General features: G+C 43.4%; 1 protein-coding gene and 1 pseudogene across 7 annotated transcripts in view; both read right to left on the minus strand.

Moving 5' to 3' along the window:
• GULP1 (GULP PTB domain containing engulfment adaptor 1) overlaps positions 1-25,905 on the minus strand; it is a 366,994-nt gene that overhangs the window by 74,475 nt on the left and 266,614 nt on the right. The window lies entirely within an intron of this gene.
• LOC148534358 (speedy protein A pseudogene) lies at positions 20,022-22,799 on the minus strand (annotated as a pseudogene).

Genomic DNA, 25,905 nt, shown 5'->3' on the forward strand with positions numbered 1-25,905 from the left:
CATCCACTCATTCCACTGATTCTGCAATACCCTAGTCCCTCTACTATGTTCCGTGCTTTGTTTGTAGCCTATTTATGGTCAAAGTACGTCTGACTTCAACTATCTTTCTGTTGCCTATGTGGTAGGCTTTGGTGAGCATTGCTGGATAGGGATCTTCTGGTAAGTAGCCGGCAAACTCCTTGCTGCTCTCCACCTGGCCTTGTGGTGACGCACCGCATCTGTGCACGCATCTTTTGCCGGTGTAGCTAGAGCGACTATATGGTAATACCGCTAGAAGACATTCTCTGGTGTACATCCGTGCGTCTGCATGTGTAAATATTAAGATCCCCACCTTGAGCGTTTTTAGTCACTGAAATAATTCTTGGCGCATCTTTAGATGCAATCGTTGGTTGCACCATCGGAACCTGCACCAGCCCCGTGCTAGGTGCAGAATCTCTGTCAGGGTATGGCCTCCAAAGTAGGTGATTAAGCATCTGAGTTCGCAGCCAATTCAGAGACGCAGCCACAACACTCCCATAACACGCCATACGATGGTGCATCTCTGCGCGTCTAAATCGCCACTACCCAGGAACATCCAGCATATCCAATATATTTCTAAGACCCTACATCTCAATCACAACTGCACTTGGCTGGGTACACACCGTGAGATGCAGGCGCTGTGTGATTTTTTAGCAAATTAGTCACGTTCTAAGTTGAGAAACAGCGGCCATTTGTGCACTACGTGCAACTCAGAATCAAACCCACAGAGTCAGAGTCATTGTAAAGTGGTAGCGACCTATTGGCCAGACAGGATCCTATTGGATCGGCTACCCTGTAAAGAGTTTTTTGATTAATACCTCTGAAGAAAACTTTAGTGCTGCAGCGATACGCACCTATAATAATTTTTCCTTTTAGAGGCCACACTGCTACCAATAAAAAATATACCCCTTAGAATTCACGGAAGTGAATAGATCCCCTTCAGTTTTTTGTATCCTGACATCATTAGCTATTGTTCAACGTCATTCTCTACAATCCATGTGGGCATAGAGGGGGAGCCCGCGAGGGGACAACTTTCTTTTTTTTTGGTGTACTGTAAGGGCAGGGAACCGCTCTTCCACCCTCACTCCACACCATACTTGCCAACTCTCCCTGATTGTCGGGGAGACTCCCTGAAATAGCAACAATCTCTCAAAGATATAAGGCACAATGATCCCTATGGCTACATGCATTTTCTGAAAAGTATCAGTGTGTTTTCCTCACCCAGTAGATCTTAGTAATTGTGTTGGGGCTCATTTACATTTGAATGTAAATCAATTTTATGACACACCTCTCAGATGTAGCCGTAGACGCCCACTTTAACGCCGCGCTCATAGGTGTTGCTTTCGCAATCTCCCTGAAATGCTTTTTCAAAAGTAGGCACGTATGCACAACGTTACTTCCAGGTGCAGAAACTGAAGGGGAAATGTATACCTTTCCTTCGAATCACAGCTGATCACTTGTTTATTTGTGTATGTTACAGTAACGTAGGATGCTGTCCCATAGGAGTGCTCAAAAGATGTTCTTTTTGTCAGCTAGAAAAGTGCAGCATTCCCCAAAGCTCTGCATGTCCCAGGGTGACTGATCGGAGAGAGGGGTTACACTCTTACCCTGTGATGTCAGAGAGAGTTAGCTCTGAAGACTCTGCGCACAAAGTATTTTTTATATGACAGCCTTTATGGGAAAACTCCTATTTAAATCGATTAAAATCTTTGGTTAGAGAGCAGTCACTGAATTCATTTGAGCAATTGTTAAAGCAGCAAAATTATTTCCATTCTCATGATTAACTGTTTTTTTTTCTATCAGTGAAATTTTTTTCTTTCATTTGAATTTTTCCTGCTGTTTTAGTTTGTGTAAAACGCTGTCAAATAACGAGTTTACTCTATTGGGGAATTTGCAAAGTCTGTTATGTAGAACTCCAATAAAAAGATATTTTTTTACTACTCATTTATGTCGGACAAATTTTCAATGCATTTTATATACAGATGTGTCCTTACACATCTTTACTGCAGTCGCACAAATAAGCCCCTCTTGCCGCACCAGGTCCTGTTAGACTCTGCTATCTCCGGGCGAGGATTCCCCAGCAGACTGTGCTGATGTATATATAAGACATTTGATATATGACACTTGTATATCTGTGTGAGGCTGAGTCTCTGAATCTGTATACAAAGTGCTATGATGCAGCAGCCACAGCTTTTTTCATTCCAAGTTCCGTTGTGCTTCATATACAGACTTCAGTGCACACATATATACAAGTGTCACATTAGGGCATGGGGGAGGGAAAATTAGTTTAATCGGCCCCCCTCCGACCATTGCACAGGAGAGGAAACTGTTGCTTATCTCTGGGACGGAATAAAGCTGGGTACATGTAAAGATTTTCTGTCCAACCATCCAACTAGTTGATTGGTTGGAATGAAAATCTGGTAACGTATGGGAGTAACTGATGATCAGCAATTTGCTCCTAAATGCCAGAAAACAGATGAAAATGGTCGGTCAGACAAGTTTGTTAAATGTTTGATCTAAACAATTTGTTCTAACAACAGTTTTTGTCCATTTTCCGGTGTTTGGGAGCAAATTGCTGATTGTCATTTACTTTCATACGTTACCAGATTTTCATTCCAACCAATCAACTGGTTGGATAGTTGGACAGAAAATCTTTACGTGTGTACCCAGCTTTAGTCTGCCCACTCTCCATTCTGCTTGAGCATCCAGAAGCCATTTCCGACCACGGGCTGTTCAGACCCATTATTTTGTCTGCTGGCCCATTCTGTGTATACACTGCTGCTCTCGCACAATTCACCAGAGCAGCCATTTTGCTAATGTCCCCACAGCTGCTGCGTGTGTCAACAATTATTCAACGTTCAAAGTCCGTCAGATCGTGTTGTTTACTCATTATTATGAGTGATCCACCTCATTAGTCTCTGCATACCTTCACCTTTCCGTTCTTTTACAGATTCAGACATCCCGCATCAGCTTTACCTGCGGAATAGCTACTTTTCATAAAGTCGCTAAGTGACAGAGCCGGATTAAGACGTCACGGGGCCCTAGGCAAGTTACTGGTTTGGGGCCGCCACCCTGATCCATTCATCCATTCATACAATGAATACCTTTTTTCTAGGCAAACTGGAGCTGAAGGAAAAAAAAGTAACCCCTCCCTCTACAGAAACAAAAAATAAATTACACAGCAAACAAATCGATAAAAAAATAAAACCCACATGGGTCTACTTAACGATAAGCGATGATAGGTAACATTTTCAATCAGTAATACCTGCAATTCTATCAGTACCTCATGGCAAACCAATCCTTATGATAGCGCCCCATTGCCGCCCAGTTGCACCCACCCAGTTGCAAGTGGAGATATTACTGACATATACTGAATGCAACTCTGATAAGGTACGCACCACCCCTTCCCGTTTTTGTGATCCCCATACCATATTACGAGCATTTCTGTGACAACCATAACATTTTGAGATAATTTTTGTGACTGCCATACTATACTGAAAGCATTTTTGTTACCACCACACACTGTAAAGATCATGTTGTGACCACTGCACAATAGAGAACATTTTTGTGACCACTATACACTGCAGAGACCATTTTTGTGACCGCCATACAATAGAGAACATTTTTGAGACCATACACTATAAAAAAATATTTTTGTCACTGCCATATAATACATAGAGCATGTTAGTGACCACCATATAATACAGAGAGCATGTTAATGACCACCATATAATACAGAGAGCATGTTAATGACCACCATATAATACAGATAGCATGTTAATGACCACCATATAATACAGACAGCATGTTAATGACTGCCATATAATACTGAGACCATGTTATTGACCACCATATAATACCCAAAGCATGTTAATGACCACCATAAAATACAGAGAGCATGTTAATGACCACCATATAATACAGAGAGCATGTTAATGACCACCATATAATACAGAGAGCATGTTAATGACCACCATATAATACAGAGAGCATGTTAATGACTGCCATATAATACAAAGAGCATGTTAATGACCGCCATATAATACAGAGAACATGTGAATGACCACCATATAATGCAGATAGCATGTTAATGACTGCCATATAATACAGAGAGCATGTTAATGACCACCATATAATACAGATAGCATGTTAATGACTGCCATATAATATAGAGCGCATGTGAATGACCACCATATAATACATAGAGCACATGAATGACCACTATACATTATATTGTAGTTTTGAGACTTCCACACAATACTATCCCCTCATCCTTAAAAATCCCTCCTAAAAACTCATTAACTCATTTGCTCCTTCAGGATTATAATAGCAGCCAAAAGAACCAGATATAGGATTGTTTTATGTGGTACACATACTGTATAGGTCTAAAAATAGCTTTTATTTGTCCTTTTAAAATGGAAGTAATTAAATTACAGCTAAATAAAATGGACAGATAGTGAAAAAAGTTAAAGAAAAATGAATTTTAAAATAGCTGTGCACTCACTACATACTCTGTTCTGCAGATATATTGGGAATTGGCCACCACGATATGTCTGTGAACAACGTCATTCACAGACAGATCGCTGGTACACTCTGACCGATGCACACACACTATATCAACCGATATATCAATCGGTTAAATTGATCAGCCAATATATCTGTCAGTGTGTACCCAGCATTAGGTTGTAAGATCCAATGGGTCAAGTACTGATGTGAATAATTAAATATTCCTTAAGTACTGTGTATTATGGTGGCACTATACGTATAAATAAACGCCAACATTAGTATTATAATTATTATTATTAATAACAATTTAAGCTTATTTTGTGTATCATGCCAGAATGTCACTGACATGAAGAATGTGTGTAACACACAGGAAAATAAAACATAATATATTTTATTTTTAATAAATACATAGCGCAATGGGGCCATCCAGTGGAAATTGCTTAGAACTGCAGCTTCATTCTGTAAATTAAGTTTCCGAAGTGCATATTATATTCTGCATACTGAAAATCCTGGTTTAGTCTCACAATGCCCTATTTGTTACACAATGAAAAACATTTGTAGGCATATTTCAGTTGAGTGGCTGCACCTATTAAGGTTGATTCTTTATAACTTTATAAAATGGGCATAGCAATAAGAGACTGTAGAGTTTAAGAATGTCAAAAGAAATGCAGAGTATTTCATATATTCCAACTCTTGTATCACCACACAAATGGAGGCAGAGGCGGAGAGGTCATAACATTTTTGCCCCACTATTTCACAACTCCGGTCACAGGCAGTTAAGCACAGCTGCAAGGACATCTGTGCCACCCTCATCAATGTGTGCCTATGGGCATGTGTCTATGGTTGCTTCCTTTCATATACTGGTTAATCTGGTCCTTTTCCTTCAGTTTCTCCTGAGAGGGCTTCCAGATTATTGGGACACTTTCTATGTGGATTTAAACTAGATATATTCCGCATATTACAGAGAACAAAAAGGCTTTTGAAGAACCAATGCCAATTGCAATTGTTGCTATAATTTTCAGAATTGTCACATTTAGACAAACGGGAGTGGATTTAATGTTTCCAATTGATTCATGCTACACATGTTTCATTTAAATCAGTGTAATTGAAGCTAATCATTCATTATTAGAAGGTTTTATTCCTTGTGTTTTATTGTTTTTATTTTGATGTTTATATTTATTTTTATTTATATTTTTTATTCATTATAATAATATTGAATTTTTTGGTGTCCTTGTATATTGTTATTTGAGTAAAAACATTTATGTGCAAACCAAACTTTTAGATTGGAACATTACCAATTGGACTAGCAGAATCATATTGTTTTTTTACCCTCTGAGAGCAGTAGCTGTGGGAAGATTCTCTTCCTACAGCCGCTCATACCGTGTATCTGACTGGTCACATCGTTTCCGACTAGATGAGGTAACGGACAGCCTGGTGTGGTCACAAACGATGCATCCATGCCAGGCAAGTGGTTAATGTATATACAGGCAGAGAGTATGTAGTCAATCTGAGAATCAAGACTGTGGCAAAAGCACAGCGTAGGGATGTGAGGTTCTTAGGGCTCTATGTACTAAGGGGAGATAAGGGGTTAGAGACGCTAAAGGCAGAGAACATCCCTGTAATGTACATACCGCTTCTAACTTAAGTATGTACTAAAGGGATTTTCTCTGCCTGCACAGCACTAAGTGTCCCAGGTGTAACTAGTACCTCTTTTCCACCAAAAACCCAGGTCCGACCTGGGTTTTTGGAAATGGTTCCAACCCTGGTCAGACCCAGGTTAGACCCATTTACACTGCACCTTTGATCTGGGTTACTCCCAGGTCAGCCCTGTTCACACTGAACTCGGGTCTGCCCTGCTAAACCTGTGAGGTCATAAAAAGTGGGAGGTGACTGCTCCACAACCACCAATCAGCTCATTTTAGGCATGACCCAGGTCGGATAACCCGGGTCGCACCGTTTACACTGCACCATTACCCGGGTCCATCCTGGGTCCAACCCTGGTAGCTATCTGGGTTGGATTGCTGTGTCACTTGACCTGGGTTATTTTTCAGAGACCCTTTTACACTGAGCTGCCACCCTGGTAGACCCAGCAAAAACCCAGGTTTTTGGTCTGGTGTAAAAGGGGTATTAGAGGAGAGGGCATTAACGCCACAGAATTAGTGGAGAATTAGCAAATAGACCCCTTATTGCTGAGGGAAGATTCTGTGACACCTACACTTCTATGTCAAATTAAACTTGTTTTAAATGGAAAGGTGAGATATATTCAGCCACATGCTGGAAAACACACTCATAAACACCTATGCAGACTTGCACAATCTTTCACTTTTGACTGCCTGCAGCAGGGGAGGTGGGAAAGGGCAGGTAAGTGGCTTTCTAACATTAAAGATGTGTACCAGCAAATGCAGCTCATGCAGTACTAGAGAAACCGCATAAGTGCCTGTTAGGAGCTGTATGTTTTGCAGCTGCTATAGGACAGGCGCAAATATCACACAATAATGACAATATATAGTAAACCAGGTGTATATGCTGCTGAAACATACAGATCGCAGGATGTATATGGCTGAAATCATGCTTGCCGATTTATAAATTCTCCCTGGGAGAAGCCTACGGAGGAGAAGCAGGTGGGCGGAGTTGGGGGTGGGGCCAGGCAAGTTGCTTCATTAAGCCCCACCCCTTCACTGGAATTTGTCGTGAACGTCGGATATTTAAAATAGGGGCGGGGCTAAATGACTTGATTCTTATATAATCACTTGATTAGGCCCCGCCCCCAAGTATGGATCTGCCAATCCCCAGTAATATTCTTCCTATTCTGCCCACTTCACTGTGGGAGAATGTGGGAGAAGTGCCTGCTCTTCCGGTTGTGCGGGGGGTTACCCGGAAAATAAAGTTTATTTTCATGCTATTTTATTAGTCATTTATGTCCATTTTGTCCATAAGGCTCTACCAGCCCAGCTTTATTTACTTAGAGTTTGCTACAGTACAAAACGTGGCACAAAAACAGGATGAAAGAATCACATGGAGTTTGGTGGCAGAAACTAAATCTCCAAAACACCATTAAATCCAATTATTAGAAATTATATTAGCCTGTACCAGTATGATATATAGCTAGACTGACAGTTATCCATACTTAAAGAAAAGATAAAGAAAGTACTCTATATTGTAGGGGCACAATTCTCTGCTATAATAAAGTAAAACTTAACGTTTATTAGAAATATCAATAAAAATAAAATTCAGGACAGACAAAAGAGGAGACAAACAACATATATACAATTATGCAGGGTATTTGAGAATAAACCAAATCAGTCGGAGAATTATATAACCATCCGATGGTGACCTGCTGGTATTTGAGTATGTAAACAGAGTCTCTTCTATCAAGAAATGAGACCATCCAATGAGATAAGTATAAGTCTCATACAAGGATATACAAAATGCAAGAGATGAAAGACAGTCAAAATGATTCATAGTTTGTAACCAAGTACAAGAAAAATGGGTCCCTATGACATCATATTGGTCTCTAATAATTGCAAACCATAATACATTATTACATACCCATCATACAATCTGAAAACAGCCTGGGTGAAAAATCTTATTGCAAAGATGAAAAAATCTCATGACAGTACAATAAGTGTGATAATCAGAATAATATCTATCAGATACTAAAAGAAAACGCTGCTACATCTGAGCACTGTGGTAGAGTATGTCCACCAACCAAGTACCCTCTGCGTATCCCTAAATCAATATGCTCAGAAACATTTATAACCCAAAGTAATTGCGGCATAATACATCATACATGTCCAGGCTAAATGAATCGTACGCACAATGGTTTATCATAAAGACCACAACACATAGATATTAGAGTATTGTAGATAAAAATCGTGAAGATTTTGTGGTGGTTAGAGACAAAAGGGAACATACAAAGAATCAGGTATTATACTAAAATAGAAACAGAAAAGTAACCTCTCACTTATCAGTAAGGGGTAGGTGGCTGCTGTGTTCCATGTACATGATGTAGTGAATGGAGCATGAGCGGACCTACCACATATACCATGAGGGTATGAAATATAGTCAGGTAGATATCCAAAACACTCCCCTGTCTACTCCATAGATAACCTGCTATATAAAACGCAGGCTACCCGGTAGAACAGTGAGAGAATATGAAACACCTGAAAAGAAATTGGAGTGTTCAGTGGTAATAACAGGGTGATATGTAAACAGTAAACAGCTACCGCCCCCACCAGTAACCAGCTGCCGCCCCCACCAGTAACCAGCTACCGCCCCCACCAGTAACCAGCTACCGCCCCCACCAGTAACCAGCTACCGCCCCCACCAGTAATCAGCTGCATTCCCATCTGGGAACTCTCCTGATGGGGAACATTTCACAGTGGACAAGATTTGCATTTATCAGAATACATTTTACTGTATGTGTTCAAATGGCAAAGTCTTGTAAACAGCGTCCAGGCAATTAACACACTGGCAATCTACATCTTTAGCTCTTCAGTGCTGTAAAAACAAATATTTAAAAATGGTATTACACAAAGCTTAAGAGATGGAATTTGGCAACAATAAAAATAGTTCATTCTAACATTTACTTTCTCACACAAAAAAGGGAATACAGATATTCCAGGCATTTTCTATACATTCAGCTTTGTTATGTTTAGGTGAATAAGATATCATTGCATCCATTTCAGACTTGTTTCATCAAGTGTATATGTCTCACTTGTTCGTGCAAGCAATTGTTTTTTTTTACTTACAGTACTAGGCTATACAATGGGCAAAGCAGACATACAGAAGCCTCAGAAATGTCAGTATTATTTATATATATATATATATATATATATATATATATATGAATATACCATAGACAAGAAAACCTTACGGTTTCACATGTCCCATTAAGGCTTCTTAGACATGATCTGAAAATTCACAAAACCTATTGAACTTCTGCCACTCAAACTTCAAAAAGCAATGAAATTATGATCATTAAAGCTGATGCCTTAATGGACGTCTTCCTTGCATAATACAGATATGGTATGCCATCACACCCTGTGGTTAACTGCAGGTTCAGCACATCTCATTCAGTGCCCACAATCTTCCCATTCAGTCACCACAATAATCCCACTGGGTTCAAACATCTTTCCCACTCCATACATCTATCTCATTCATTATACACATTGAGCTCCCTAATTGCTAAAACTATCATACTCTGTCTAAGCATGTACACTATCTTCACCTCCATGCTGCTATAACTTCCCCAATCCCTACAGCTGTGTTTGTTCTCCCAACAGTGCTAGTTTACATGCCCTTATCCACATCAATATGTCTTTCCTTCATCCGTGCCACTGTGATTCCTTCCATCTGCACAACTGCCTTGCCCCCAGCCACACCACTCTATCTTCCCCTCATCTCTGCCACTCTTTCTTCCTCCATCTGTACCACTCTGTCCTCCCCAACCGTGCCACTCTGTCTTTCCCCTCCCATCCGCACCAATCTGTCTTCCCCAATCTCTACTGTTGTGTGTTCTCCCATTGTGCTAGTCTGTATTCCTCATCCACACCAATCTGTCTTTACCCAACTGTGCTGCTCTGTCTTCCCGCATCCATGCCACTCTGTACCCCCCATTCATGTCACTCTGTTCCCCCAAACCATGCCACTCTGTCTCCCCCCCATGTGCACCACTGTTTTCCACCAATCTGCATCACTTTGGCTCATCCCCATCTGTACTGCTAAATCTTCCCCTCTCCATGCCTTTCTGTCTGGTCCATCCACACCGCTTCTCTCCCCATCCACCACACTCTTATCCCATCTGCGCAGCTGTTATTCTCAGACCTCAGTTGTATAGACTGCATGTGTGTATTCCAATGAGCACACAATTCTGTGAATTAGCAGCTCCACCATTTTGTGAGTGACAGCAATCTCACTCTGTGAGAGTGCTGAATCTACAGTTAACCGCATGGTGTCATGGCATACCATATCTGTATTATGCAAGGAACACGTCCATTAAGGCGTCAGCTTTAATTATTGTAATTTCATTGCTTTTTGAGTTTGAGTGGCACAAATTCAATAGGTTTTGTGAAATTTCAGATCATATCTAAGAAGCCTTAATGGGATATGTGAAACCGTAAGGTTTTTGTCTATGGAATTTCATTGCTTTTTTAAAATGTATTAACTATCAGGGTTTGGAGGAGCAGGGCAACAAAATGGCACATTAGCGCAGGTGGAGGAAGGCCGGCACATAGGAGGTGTTTTGGGGAGGGACAGGGAAAGATGGCTGCAGGGGCAGGCTGCAGGAGTGCGGGGCAGTGCCAGCAGTGGGGCGCGGACCAGTTGCAACAGTGGAGCAGTGCACAGGGGCATTAGCAGACAACAGAGGTGCTCACTGGCGCTGGGCATGCATCTGAGAAAATAAGACACAGATGCATGGATGAATCAGTGAGATCCATCTATGGATCTGTGATAAAATTTTAATTTGTGCAAAATAAAAATAAAAAAAGGGAAATGCGCCCCCTCCCCCAAACACAAGCAGCCCCGGGCTTTTCACCGCCGATCCTGGTTGTGAAAATACGGAGGACAAATGACATAGGGGTTCCCCATATTAAGAACAACCAGCACCAGGTAAATCAGAACCAGTCCTGGTTGTCAAAATATGGGGGACAAAGGGGTCCCCCGTATTCAGCGCAACCAGCATTGGACTCTGAGCCGGTCCTGGTTCTGGAAATACAAGGGAAAAAATTAGTAAGGTTCCCCTGTATTTTCCAGAACCAGCACCAGACTTTTTCTAGCGGGGGGGGTAATGCCACAGCCAGGGGAGCCCTTTCACCGGGCCCCCCAGCTGAAGCATTAACCCTGAATGCTAGTCAGCCCAGGCTGGGGATCCCTGAGGATCTGGGAGACCCCTCTCCAGGGAACCCGAGGCCCAGGCTGATAGCTTGGAGCTATCCTCGGCATTCCTGTCTGGTGGGTGCCGGGTTGAGAGTGTAGTATGGTGCATATGAAAGTATAAATATTGTCTTTTGCAGTCCCAGCAGACCTCCCCCACTTACTGGTACTTGGAGATCCACAAGTACCAGCATGCAGGTGATTAAGGGCCTGCTGGTACCTATAGTACCCTTGTAAAATAAATTTTAAATAAAACAAAGACCGTTTGTTTTAATATTTTATTTTTCTGCACCTTCACCTCGGGGGCGGCAGCCTTTAAGCTCTCTTTCATGGCTGCCGCTTCCCCCAGGACTTCCACTGCATCTTTACCTGGAGGGGGGACGCCTATCCCGGACTTCCCCGGCGTCCTGTCTTTGGCAGGTCTTCTCTGCTGCCACCAGGCCAACGGATTGCCGTGTCCTACCACTGGCCTAAATAAGCCAGCCGAGGGGGCAGGGCGATGACGTCGCGAACCATGACTGGTTCGCGGCGACCATCTTTAAATTTAAAATTTCATTTAATTTTTGAAATGGGCATTGCGGTTCTCACCATTGAAGTCAATGGTGTGAACCGCTCATTGGCTGAGAGGCAGAAGGCTCACTTCTCTCAGCCAATGAGCACTCAGCGGCGAGCTTTCCATAGTGAATTCCTGCTGCTAAGCTCTCATTCATGGAGTTCTGTCTTTGTAGGACAGTACTAATGTCCGTGGGTTGCATATCTTGTTTTGCCAAGCCTATTTTGGACCCAAGAGGAGAAGGTGAGTATGTTTTTTTTTTATCAGGTACCCTATGGATAATCTATTGGAGAAGGGGACCAATGGGCTTCAGGGATACATAGGTGAGTATGTGTGTATGTGTGTGTGCGCATGTATGTTTAATAAATGTCTACTTTGTACGGTGTGTGTATCCTGTGTTTAGTTAAATATTTTTTTTGCTGTAGAACTACAGGTACCAGCATGTGGGGGAGGTGAGGCCTGGTGGGAACTGTAGTACCACAGGAAAAGACAATATTTAACTTCTATTTTTTACACCACATTACACTATCAACCCAGCACCCACCGCACCAGGAGTGCTGGGGATTGCCCTGGGCTATCAGCCTAGGCCTGGGGTGGCCTGTAGAGGGGGACCACTTTATTGGGGGGGGTCCCCAGCTCCCAAAGGGAACCCCGGCCTGGGCTGACTAGCGGTCAGGGTTAATGCTTTGGCTAGGGGGCCCTGTGAAAGGGCTCACCTGGCTGTGGCATCAGCCCCTGCTAGAAAAAGTCCGGTGCTGGTTCAGGAAAATACAGGGGAACCCTACTCATTTTTTCCCTCATATTTCCAGAAACAGGACAAGCTCAAAGCCCAGTACTGGTTGCCATGAATACGAGGGACCCCTATGTCATTTGTCTACCATATTTAAGTCTAAATTTGCCCCCTACCCTTAGTTATGCCTTCCCAAAAATCCCCCATAGAGAACAGCAGAACAGTGGGCCTGATTCAGAACCGGACGCTATGCTGCGCTCGCATTGAGTGACTTTTCACAATCTGCACATGCCTATGATTCACAATTCGCGTGCGCAAACCAGACATTGCAATGGGAAAGTGCTTGCCCATAGCACGCAGTCGGGCCGCTATTTTGGGTGACAGATAGTGCCGTTTGTGGGTGGTAACAGGGAAAGGTGCTTGTAAATGGGGGTGTGGATGTGCGAACACAGGCGTGCCCAACCGTCAGAACGGAGTTTAATGGGTGTGCATAATTAGCAAAGTAGCGTCATTACACACGTGACTGGGTTGTATTTTAGCTTGAACTGCTCACAATGTTGTGGTGGGAAAAGGCTACCACAAGCGCTGCGAGGAGCTCCGATGGCTCTCGATGTTCCCGATTAATCCTACAACTGCTGGAGATGACCTGTATTGCGAGTGGCAAAGGGGCATTTTTATACAGGTGCGAGCGCATAGTGCGGCCGCTTGCTATTACTTAGTGGGCAGCTTTATGCGACGCAGTGCGAGCGCATGATTTAAATAGCTGGCCCATTTTAGCCAGCGAGCGGCCGCAAATAGCGTCCGAGTCTGAATCAGGCCCAGTGGTCCCAAGTAAGAGTGTCAGAAAAAACTGACAGTTAGAATTTTCTGTTACTCCCAAATCCTCATTTTTTAGCCCTGAAATTTGGCATGCAGTACCGTGCGACAGTTCTACCCACCCATGCCAAACTTCAGCTCAGTACTTCCTATAGCTCTTGAGGTGTAGCCCCTTAAACATATATATATATATATATATATATATATAAAGAGCAGACCCCGGGGCACTATGATAAGATATCTATTCCTGACATTTTGCAGCAAGGTGGAGGGGCCTAATAATTCACATTGTCCGGCCCCACTCCCATCACCGGCCTCCTGCATCTCCTCTCAGGCCTTCTCCTGGAGAGGAGATGAATAAAGTCAGTGAGTATTATTTGTGGGCTACATGCAAATGCAGCCAGTATTTACCCTGAATGCCTCAAAACAAATGTAATTGCAACACTTGCATTGCTGCAATGTTTGCCCATGTGCAAAATTACTTGCTTTTTTCTGTTGGACTATGGGGGTCATTCAGACCCGGTCGTTAGTGCCGATGTGCTCGGACCGGGTCGATGGCCCCCCACAGAGCATGCGCACGACAGCACCGGCGCCGTCGTGCGTATGCCTGAGACCCGCTACGACCGACAGCGCCGGTCGTAGCGGGTCTCGATCCAAAGGGGGCGAGCTGTCGATGTTGATTGACAGCTCGCCCCGTTTGGAAGGCGGGCCGGGGGGGTGGCAGCCCAAATGGAGGCGCTCCCATGGGAACGCCTACTGTTTGGGGGCGGCCCCACTGACATCACTAGTGATGTCAGTGGAGAGCTTCCAGCTCAGACAGAGCCAGAAGCTCTCCGGGGCTTACGACAAGGGAGACCCTACCCTAGGGTCTTGTCGTAAGCCCCGATGGTCGCGATGGTCTCTGACCATCGTGACCATTACCGGAGCGGTCGTTAGAGCTGTGGGTGTTAACCCACAGCCTAACGACCACAACAGAGGCGGGCGGTCAGGATGCAAGTGGCCGCCCAGTTTCTGAGCGACCGCTTGCATCCTCCGACCGCCTCTGAATGAGGCCCTATGTGTGTACAACTAGCGGTGGTATGGCAGACTGTAGGTACACACCAGTGAATGCACTGAGTCAATGAATAGCCCAGTACTTATCCAGTGGAGTGGTTGATTCTGCTGCAATGTGACATTTTTGGCTGTACTCACAGCTATGCATACACAGATCCATTACATGGAGCAGAACTTTGATGGCTATTGTAAGTGGTACCAGCAACTATAAGCACCGTGGATCAGTGTTAATACAGCAGGTCTCTCTGAGATAAGTGGAAGACATCCATATTCCACTGTGTTGCTCCAACACAGTAAGAAGATGGTTCCTTGCATGCACAGATGTAAGGTAGGCAGCCATCTTGGTTAGAGACTTGAAGTCTTCCTGTAGGAACCAATATGGAGTATGCCCAGTAGTGCCTTCCAGCTTCAACACCCTCTCCTCACTACAAACATCTCCATATTACACAAACATTTACTTTCAGCTTCTTTGTAGCATCCTGTCAGAAACTTGGGTTAGACAAGCAAGAAAACATCAACATTTCAAATGGTTTCAGTTCACTTTTCTTGGTAGATACCTCAGTGAGGATCCCCTCACTGACTGCATGGACTACATTATATCAACAGTCTCTTTACTCATGATCTCAGGACCGCTGTCACTTTCACAATTGTCAATGTTTTCCATACTTGTGACACTAGATTGTTGCAAAGTCTCTTTTCCTTCTACTCACACCAGTTGGCTCTTGACTTTGACTTCTGGATTTCTTGATGCTCACTAAATGAAACATTTGAGAACTCCTCATCGTACCTTTTATTATTAGATCTTACTGAAGTTCTCTTCTGTGGTTGGATGTCCACGCTGGTAGCCTCATGTTCACATATGTCTCCAGCTACTGGCATTTCCAGTGACACATACTTGCTCTACACTTCAAATTCCAATTTTTCTGTCATTTGTGCTGTTTCTTTAAATATGACATCTCTTGACTTGACAAGCTTGCTGGAACTTGGATTACATTTATGGCAATAACAAAGCATGATACACTTCATGGACTTTGAATACAGCTTGCATCTTCTGCTTTTGCTATGTGCACATAGGCAGTACTTCCAAAAGTTCAGAGATGCTTTATATTTGGGTTTCTTCCTGACCATGCTTCAATCAGTGTTTTGTCTTTTAAGGCAACTGTGGGAGAAAAATTTTTCAGGTAGATGGCTGTAGACACTGCTTATGCCCAAAATTGCTTGTTTAGGCCTGCATCCTTTAAAATGCATCTGGCTTACTCCACTAGTGTGCAGTTTTCTCACTCGTTCACACCATTTTGCTTAGGTGTGTAGGCAATGGTCAAATGATGTTTAAATCCTTATTTCTTTAGGAAGAATTCCACATACTTGTTTAGATATTCTCCAACATTATCAAATCTCAGGATCTTAAGTCTGTGACCCATTTAATTCTCTACAAGTCTCTGATAGTCCGTGATTTGACTAGAAAGTAAAACCCATCTGTTAAATTTAGTAGCATCGCTGTGGAGATCTCTTCATTATCTACTTGTACTCCTACACACATTAGTTGCTGAGAAATAGACATCATTCTGTCAATGTAGTCACTCATACTGCTGCACTCATATACTCGTAGCTTGGTATTATATATTACACATCTCAGATTTATACTTCTCATGAGACCCCCATCTGATATGCTGCCTACAGTGCTGTCCACGTGTCTTTTGCTGACACTTCCCATGTGCTTTTTAACACTGAAACCAATCATACCCATGGCTTTCTCTACATCATCTGGGTTTGAACTATCACCAGCATCTACTGAAACTTTTAACAACCTTTAATGCTTTAGTTTCTTCACCATTGCAAACTACCTTGTGGTGTAGATCTCTGTACCTTTAGCTTGACAAACCCAAGTATGAGTGCAGCTCCTGTATGCATACTTCTTACTGACATGACTAAACAGCTCCTTTATTCTGCAATGTATTATGCAACTCTTTTTTTCTGCAGTGTGCTATGTATGGTAAGTATATACTTTTTTTCCTATAGCAGTTTGCTAATTTAAACCTTATTTCCTGTGGTATTTGCCTAAGTAAAATGCATCTAACCTAGAGAAGAATAATTTATTATTATATTGATTTCAATAATAATATTATGAATATAAACTAAATAGTCTTATAAACTGTTTATTGTACTGTGTCTGCTTACATTTGTTTTTAAAACTAATTCAGCTTTGATACACTTGATTTATTTGCAAAAAATGTACAAATGTATTGGCTTTGCTATGTCAGTACTGAGAAACTGAAAGTGCTTTTGGCTAGTAAATATGTCCCTACATAACTGCCAATATTTATCCTTGTGTCTTGTTTGCAATAATCATTTCTGGCGACTGAAAAAAAAAAGTATTTCTAAAGCAACTTGAAATGACAAAAATTAGACAAGGCTTGGTTTAATTGTCTGCTAATGTTTTGTTATAAAAAGTATTCAAAAGATTATTATGAATGGAGAAGACAGTGACTTTCCCATGAAACTATAAGTATTATAGATTATTGAGGTTTTAACTTGAATACTGCAGGTTATGCCAACAAAAGAGAGTTCCTTGGAAAAATTACTCTGTGATGTTTGTATTGTATTAAATACTAGGGACAAATTTACTAAGCATCAATTTGGGGAGGGCACTCTCCATAAGAATACATGGGGCCATGCTGATTGGTCAGAGCATGGGAACTGCCGTTTTGTCCAATCAGTGTGGCCCTATGCATTTTTATGGAGAGTGTTCGGGAGTGACCCCTCAGTTGCGCCGGGGTTCCCAAGATGGCTGCAGGCGTGCTCACTTCCGGAAAGGGGGCAGGTCCTTGCAGAACACAACTTATCACACTTTGGGGCATGCCCAGCACTAACGGAGGTGCTGGGCTTCCCCCCAAGCTCTCAGTTCATGGTGAATAGATGCCGTGGGTAATAATGGGACTTACACAGTATGCTTTACACAGTAATGCCCTTTATAACACATTATGACACACACAGTAATGCCCCTTATACATCATTCCACACTGTAATGCCCTTTACACTATTATTCCATATTGCCCTTTACACTACTATGCCACACTGTAATGCCCACTCCCACTCCTCAGCAACTCATCGCTCCCTAATCCTCCAACCCCCAGCAACTTCACCACGGTGCCTCCATATCAAAAGCTGCATAGTCCCCTTTGACAATTATGGGGACTGTGGTACTTAGCTGAAATTATCAGATAACTTCATGATTTGTTAAATAGCAGTGATACTAAAAAGGTGCTTTACTCATGTGGAAACAGACATTTCTGCATGATTTTGTCTTAATAAATAAACCCATTTTGTATGCAGGAACATATGTACTGTAAGTACTACCTCACTTGTGTTGGAATCATGTTCTGTACAAATAAGCCATCTGCCTACCTGCTAATTATGTAGGTACTAAGTAATTGTGAGATACCCTGCAGTTGTGAGCTATCACTTAAAGACCTGGCCCACACATAGATAATATGCTGCTATTAAAATATTACTTTACAGGTAACTCTGACGACAGCCATTTTGTGGCCAGTGAGATCCCTACTCAAATTAGGCCATTTTGAAGAAGGGCATAGAGGCCAGCACCATTTTAAACAAACTTGGGGCCTCATTTATCAAGGAGTTTTATCACTCACATCGAGTGATATAACTCACTGCGAATGATAATGGTGCTCCAGCCAATCAGCTCCCAACTGTCATCTGTTTGAAAAATTACATTTATCATATGCAGCGAGTTTTACCAATTGTTGTAAGTGATAAAACTCATTGATAAATGAGGCCCTATATTTAAAAAAAACAAAAGAGCATTTGTAGGGGTGACAGTTGGAGCCAATGAGAGAGGAGAGCTGGAAGATCCAGATTACCAGCATGTAATTTAAGGTGTGCAACTGGCAATCGTGTCGATCTCCAGTGACACCCTGGACATTGCATGGTTGCCGGCATACATTGCAGTAATTAATGAAGGATGGAACGATCACTTGTTCCATCCTTCATTAAAATGCATGTGCAGCACATCAAACCTGAAGATGTCACATGTGACTGTGGGAACACACATATTGTGGATACCCATTGCATGATTTGCACGATTCGTCATTCCATTTTGGTTAAGTTGGCCAAATCGGAATGACATTGCCCCAGTGTATACCCGGCATTATAGTCATCATCATAGTGTTGTGGACATTGCATTTAGGTTAAAGGACCCTCCGTTACTTTAAGTGGCATTTGTAGTGTGCTGGCAGGTCTATGTTAGGTTATGTGAATGTCCAATTTTTGTGTATTTTGGGTATATAGCAGTGGTTCCCAAACTCAGTCCACAAGGCACCCTAACAAACCAGGTTTTCAGGATATACATACTGAAGCATTGGTGGCTAAATTAGTCCGTCAGTCAGTTTGGTTATACCATCTATGCACAAGCATGGATATCCTTAAAACCTGGACTGTTAGGCAGTGGGGTCCCTCCATGTGGTGACAACTGGTGCGAGCCGGCAAAAGGAAGCATGGCCTCGCGGGTCGGGGCATGGCCTCGCGGGTTCGGGGTGTGGCCTCGTGGCCCGAATCTCCAGTTTAGTCACTCAGGGACTAGCCTGTGTGTAGTGGCGGCTCTCTCACTGTGACAGGAGCCGAGTGCTGCACATAATACTACACTGCAGCACCCATCTCCTGTCACTGAGGAGGAGTCGTCACTTTGGTGTCACCCCTCATCGGGTGACACCTGGGTACGGCCCACACCCCCCTTGTGACACCACTGCTGTTAAGGTGCTTTGAGGGCCGAGTTTGGAAACTCCTGGCATATAGAATTTGTCCTAAAGAAACATTCAATAGTTTTATAGTGATAATTCATTAGTGATTGAGTTACCAGTGTCTGTATTTAATATAATGTATAGTGGACTTTTTTGGGGGGGGCAATAAAATAAACCATATAAAATGTAATAAAATAAATAAATATGTCACAGAGAGGAGCAAACATTGGAAGTAGCAGGAGAACCTTGAAGAATCGATCAGCGTTTAAGTGAATCCAGAGTGTTTTGTGGGACTACACTGTATCTCACAGCTTCTGACCATCCAGATTGGCAGGACAGTCCCGATTTTGGAGGGATAGTCCCACTTCTTGAGCACTGTTTTGCTGTCCCACTTGCAGGCTGAAGTGTCCCACGGTGGGAAGGAGGAGGGGAGGTTGGGAGGCCCCCTTTCACCCACTGCTCTGCTTAGGAGAACAAGTGGTGCATAGATGCCGATGGTGCGCATGTGCGTGGTGTCTGTTCATGGAGAGTGGGACTGGGGGCATGGAGCACTGGGCATGCCCCCAACATGACAAAAACAGGAGGCATGGCTTGTGGGTATGGGCTTTCCTGCAAGGCCATGCTTAAATGCCACTGAGTCATGCCCTCTCATTTTGGACACAGACCAAAGGATCGTACAGTGTCCCCACCTGGACCTGATGAAAGTTGGGAGCTATACTGTCTGCTCTGTGGTCTCAGAAGAAGATTATGAAGATCTGGATAAGCCCAGGCCTATGAACCTTTCTTATCGTACAGGGCACAGTTTAGTGCTGTGGAAAACGGGGCCATAGGGGAGATTAAATTCACCCTGACTGCAATTTCTCACTACACACCTGTGGCATTCAGAACGTTCACATCACTGTAGTGCGCAGGTGAAATTGCCATGACCTCCTCACAGCACCGTCTGCTCACAACTGCCCTACAGTCTATTATAGACCACAACTGGTCGATACTTTTCAGAAAAGTTGGAAAAAGCTCTCTCCAGTTCCTTCCTGGAGCCCATTAGAAGATTTTGTACTTGTCCTTTTCATAATCCTCCTTTAGTGTATATGCTAAATATAAAGCAACGCAGACATTAGCTCTGGTGGACTCATCCATTGTGAATCCTGATCTCTTGAAACAAAGGTCATCGCTAATAGAGGCTTATCTGCTATTTTGCAACAACATTCCAGAAAGCCCTGTCTTATCAGACATATTTTAACTCTTTAACCTCCATTAAATAATATAAATTGGAAACCACTGATAAGTAGTTTCTTCTTATTAAGTGCCTAGAGTATAAAAGCTCCGTGTTGGAACCCCCCTCACCAATACGTATTGTCATCCTACAACCACTTTGCTGCATGCGATACAGTTCTGTAAATTCCAGCTGAGATTTATGTCAACAAAACGTGTCCCTCAGACCAGCTCATTTCATTTTGTTATTCTTACAAGGACAATTTGGCAGAGATGCCTCTAACTCTGAAGGGAAAAATAAAGCTCTTTGCTTATTCATGTGTTGTTGGTTTATTTCTTGGAGGAAACGCCTGTAAACTCTGGAATTATGACTGAATTACTTTATATAGTTCACTCAGTTTGTTAATGCTCTACCTCCCCCCTTTAGTAAATACATATAAAAGATATAAGATAAGGCGGATGCCTGCTGTCCGCTTCCCACACAGACACCCACAACCTCCAAGAATTGATGCCAAATGCAAGTTCATTTGTGGTGTGAAAATGTATCATCACAGAGAGAGACAGCACAGAAACGCCCCTAACAATGTCTCCTCCCCTTCTATTCATTTCATTCATCACATTTTGCAGAACTACAGGGGTTCCCGACTATAGATGGACGGTAATGAGATAGACAATGTCTAGATATACACCAGGGGTGGAATGTAATAGAGATCGAGTCTGCTGAACTGGCTGTGCCTTGTAAACAACTTTAAAAAAACGATCAAGATCATTTGCATCCCACACCTCCGGCAGACTCGATCTCTATTACATCCCGCCCCTGGTGTTAGACAGTCAATAGTTAGACAAGGATAAAAGTTCGACACGGAAAAAATTCAGGTACAAAAGGTCGACATGGTCAAAAGTTTGACATGAAAATTATCAACACAAAAATGATCAACACTTTTTATTTTTAGGATTAGGGTTAGGCACTTACTGGAGGGTTAGGGTTAGGCACTTACCCCCATGGTTAGGGTTAGGCACTTACCCAGACGGTTAGGGTTAGGCACCAAGGGGAGGGTTAGGATTAGGGTGAAGATCAGGGCTAACAAAAAAAATTGTCGACCATTTTTGTGTCGATCATTTTTGTATAGAACTTTTGACCCTGTCGACCTTTTTACATATCTAACTTTAGTGTAGCTGACATTTTTCCATGTCCAACTTTTTTCCCTGTCTAACTATTGACTGTCTAACATTTGGGGTCTATCTAGACATTGTCTAACTAATTACTCTCTATCTCTTATACCACACCCAAACTACAGTAAGGGCCTGATTGAGATGTGGACAGTATTGCCCAGCCACAAGGAAGCAGTTGTGCTATACCGCACCGCTAAATGCAAATTGAGCAGGGACTGTCTGTAAAAAAACGAGACACTTGCTGCATGCATCTGCGATCCGAGCGCAACACCCGCAGATGCTGCTTCGGATCCCCATCGCGACCATTGCGACGGTTGCGGTTTTGGCCAGGCTGCATAAGATGAAGCTTACTCAGCCTGGCCAGCTCCTGGCTGCTTGCGAGGCCAGGGAACTGGCGTCCTATGACACAGACCCTGGTCTCTGCACTCCCCGGAGTGGAGATGACACCCCCTACCGTTTCCAGGAACATAGCCCACAGCCTGTTAATTAGCCTGATGTTCAGGGGGCCCTGCGGCCATGATTGCAGAACCCCTTCTGCACATACACAGACTTCCCGTTGTTGGATATGTACGTAAACCATCAAGTTTACATACATATCTGAATAAGGCCTTAAATCTCATTTCTACACTGCTCCAAAAAAGGGGTGCAAGTGAAGCCCCTTGGCTCGTGCACAAAACTTCTGCTTCATAGTAAGCACTACAATCTTGCTCCACAAGCTAATGCATTCAGGCCTGTAACTGGGGGTGGGCTAGGGTTGGCCATTGATGGTTGCAGACCAGCAAAATATAACATCCAATTATAAATGGTGTTTCCATCAATGAAGGAGATCCAATGGTTCTCCACCACATCACCATTGATAGAACACTGCTCCCCCGATGTACTTTTTTTTCTTTTCTGCTTGATGTCTGGACACAGAGCGTAGCTCCACCCCCAATGTGACCCACAAAGCCCCACCCCCACATCAGATTGGCTCACATGTTAGTGAGTAAAATAGCAGGGATGACCATCAGTGGGGGAAACTATTGGTGGTCCACAACTTGGTGGTTTATTACACTCGATGCTTCCTTACAGTTCCACCATTGATGGAGAACACATTGATAGCCATGCCTAGAGTTGGAAATTAGTGCCACCCCCCAGGTTCTAGTTCCTTGTGGGGCAGCACTATCACACACATTTGACACCAGAATTTAGCCTGAACGGCACCCCGCAGCCTAAAAAGAGGTCCAGCGTGTTCTTAGGCTCAGCTCTTTCATGATCTTGGTGACCATGCCCCCTCATTGTGACATCATGACATCACATGTTAAGAAGGGGGGTCAGCACAGGGGGAAGATCACCCTGCTACGTCCCTGCCTGCACCCTAGCAGAATCTATATGCATTGTGCTAATTGAGGCATGTGGTGGGTCCAAAGCTGGTTTTGCACAGCAAATATTTAGGGCTTTGTCTTAGAACTCCAGACAGTTCTTTGACATCAGCAAAACAATGCAACAAAAACCTGTGAAAAGCTTGCAAGACTGATGCCATACCACTTGATGGGAAGAGGTCAGCTTTTTGCTATCTTAATGTATATGTACTGACAATTGTTCTTTTTTGTTAATGCAATTTTAGTTACATTTAAGTATGTTAACAATCTTCGTTATCGTTGCAGTTACAGTCACACACTTGTACCTAAAGAGTGTACAGCCATGGGCAAAAGTTTTGAGAATGACACAAGTATTGGTTTTCACAAAGTCTGCTGCTTCAGTTTTTATGATGGCAATTTGAATATACTCCAGAATGTCATGAAGAGTGATCAGATGAATTGCAATTAATTGTAAAGTCCCTCTTTGCCATGACAATGAACTTAGGCCCTGATTCAGAGCCGGACGCTCTGAAAGAGCGCTCGCTCTGAATCAGGGCTTTTTTTTTTTTTGGAGCGGCCTCCTGGCCACACGCATAGCTGTGGGTGACCATTCACAGCTATTGCGAGCGGCCAGGATGATGGTCGCGATGGTCAAGACCATCGCGACCATTGGGCTTGTGACGAGACCCTTGTGGTAGAGTCTCGTGGCCGCAAGCCCCAGAGAGCTTCTTCTTCTCTCTCTCTCTCTCTCTCTCTCTCTCTCTCTCTCTTCTCTCTCATTGACATCACTGGTGATGTCAGTGGGGCCGCCCACATATGGCAGGCGTTCACATGGGAATGCCTCTGTTTGTGAAGCCAACCCCGTGCCACGCCTCCAAAAGGGTGCGAGCTGTCGATCAAAATCGACAGCCGACCCCTTTTGGTGCGAGACCCGGAGCAACGGAGCACCCATCGCTAGCCAGGTCTCGCGCATGCACACGTCTGAGCCAGCGAGCAGGTCTGAATCAGGCCCTTAATCTCAAAAACAACATTTCCACTACATTTCAGTCCTGCCACAAAAGGACCAGCTGACATCATGTCAGTGATTCTCTTGTTAACACGTGAGAGTGTTAATGAGTACAAGGCTGGAGATCACTATGTCATGCAGATTGAGTTAGAGTAACAGCCTGGAAGCTTTAAAAGAAGGATGGAGCTTGAAATCATTGATCTTTCTCTGTTAACCATGGTTACCTGCAAGGAAACACGTGCAGTCATCATTGCTTTGCACAAAAAGGGCGTCATAAGCAAGGATATTGCTGCTAATAAGATTGCACCTAAATCAACCATTTATCAGAACATCAAGAACTTCAAGGAGAGAGGTTCAATAGTAGTGAAGAAGGCTTCAGGGTGCCCAAGAATGTCCAGCAAGTGCCAGGACCATTCCCTAAAGTTGATTCAGCTGTGGGATTGGGGCACCACCAGTGCAGAGCTTTCTCAGGAATGGCAGCAGGCAGGTGTGAGTGCATCTTCATGCACAGTGAGTGGAAGACTTTTGGATGATGGCCTGGTGTCAAGAAGGGCAGCAAAGAAGCCACTTCTTTCCAGGAAAAACATCAGGGACAGACTGATATTATGCTAAAGGTACAGGGATTGGACTGCTGAGGACTGGGGTAAAGTTATATTCTCCGATGAATCCCTTTTCAGATTGTTTGGGGCATCTGGAAAAATGCTTGTCCAGAGAAGGAAAGGTGAGAACTACCATCAGTCCAGTGTCTGCATCCTAAGATCATTCATTTGTGGGGTTGCTTCTCAGCCAAGGGAGTGGCCTCACTCACAATTTTGCCTAAGAACACAGCCATGAATAAATAATGGTACCAAAACATTCTCCATGAAGCAACTTCTCCCAACCATCCAAGAACAGTTTGGTGATGAACAATGCCTTTTCCAGCATGATGGAGCACCTTGCCATAAAGCAAAAGTGCTAACTAAGTGGCTCAGGGAAGAAAACAGCAAAATTTTGGGTCCATGGCCAGGAAACTCCAAAGACCTTAATCCCATTGAGTACTTGTGGTCAATCCTCAAGAGGAGGGTGGACAAACGAAAACCCACAAATTCTGACAAACTCCAAGCATTGATTAGCAAGAATGGGCGGCCATCAGTCAGTATGTGGCCCAGAAGTTGATTGACAGCAAGTCAGGGCGAACTGCAGAGGTCTTGATAAACAAGGGTCAACACTGCAAATATTGACTCTTTGCATAAATTTAATGTAATTGTCAATACAAGCCTTTGACACTTACACCCCTTTTACACCAAACAAATAACCCAGGTTATTGCCAGGTCGATCCGGGTTGAGGCTCTGTGTGAACGGCTCCCAACAAAAAAACCCGGGTCGATTTACCGGGCAATCTTACTCGGGTTGAGAGCAGGGTTGAAAATGGATTGTTCCCGGGTCATGAGGCAGTGTAAACGGGTGCTACCCTGCTTATTTGACCCGGCTAGCTCTGAAAGATGCTGATTGGAGCTAGAGAAAAGCAGGGATTACCCGGGTTCAGTGTAAACGGGGCAAACCCGGGAATAACCAGGGTCGAGTTGCAGTGTAAACGGGGTCTGAAGCAGAGTTCGACCCGGGATTGACCAGTGTCCAAATTCCAGGGTTGGACCCGGGATTTTGGTGTAAAAGGGGTATCATGAAATGCTTGTAATGTTACTTCAGTATACCATAGTAACATCTGACAAAAAGGTCTAAAAACACTGAAGCAGCAAACTTTGTGAAAATAATACTTGTGTCATTCTCCAATCTTGTGGCCACGGCTGTATATGTGAAATTAAGCATGTCTAACTTCCTAAACAACCAGTCGTCTTTGCTTGTTTAACTGGGAATAAATAAGGAAG

Source organism: Taudactylus pleione, unplaced genomic scaffold (assembly GCF_031769625.1).
Source record: "Taudactylus pleione unplaced genomic scaffold, aTauple2 ptg000067l, whole genome shotgun sequence".
Taxonomy (NCBI): Eukaryota; Metazoa; Chordata; class Amphibia; order Anura; family Myobatrachidae; genus Taudactylus; species Taudactylus pleione.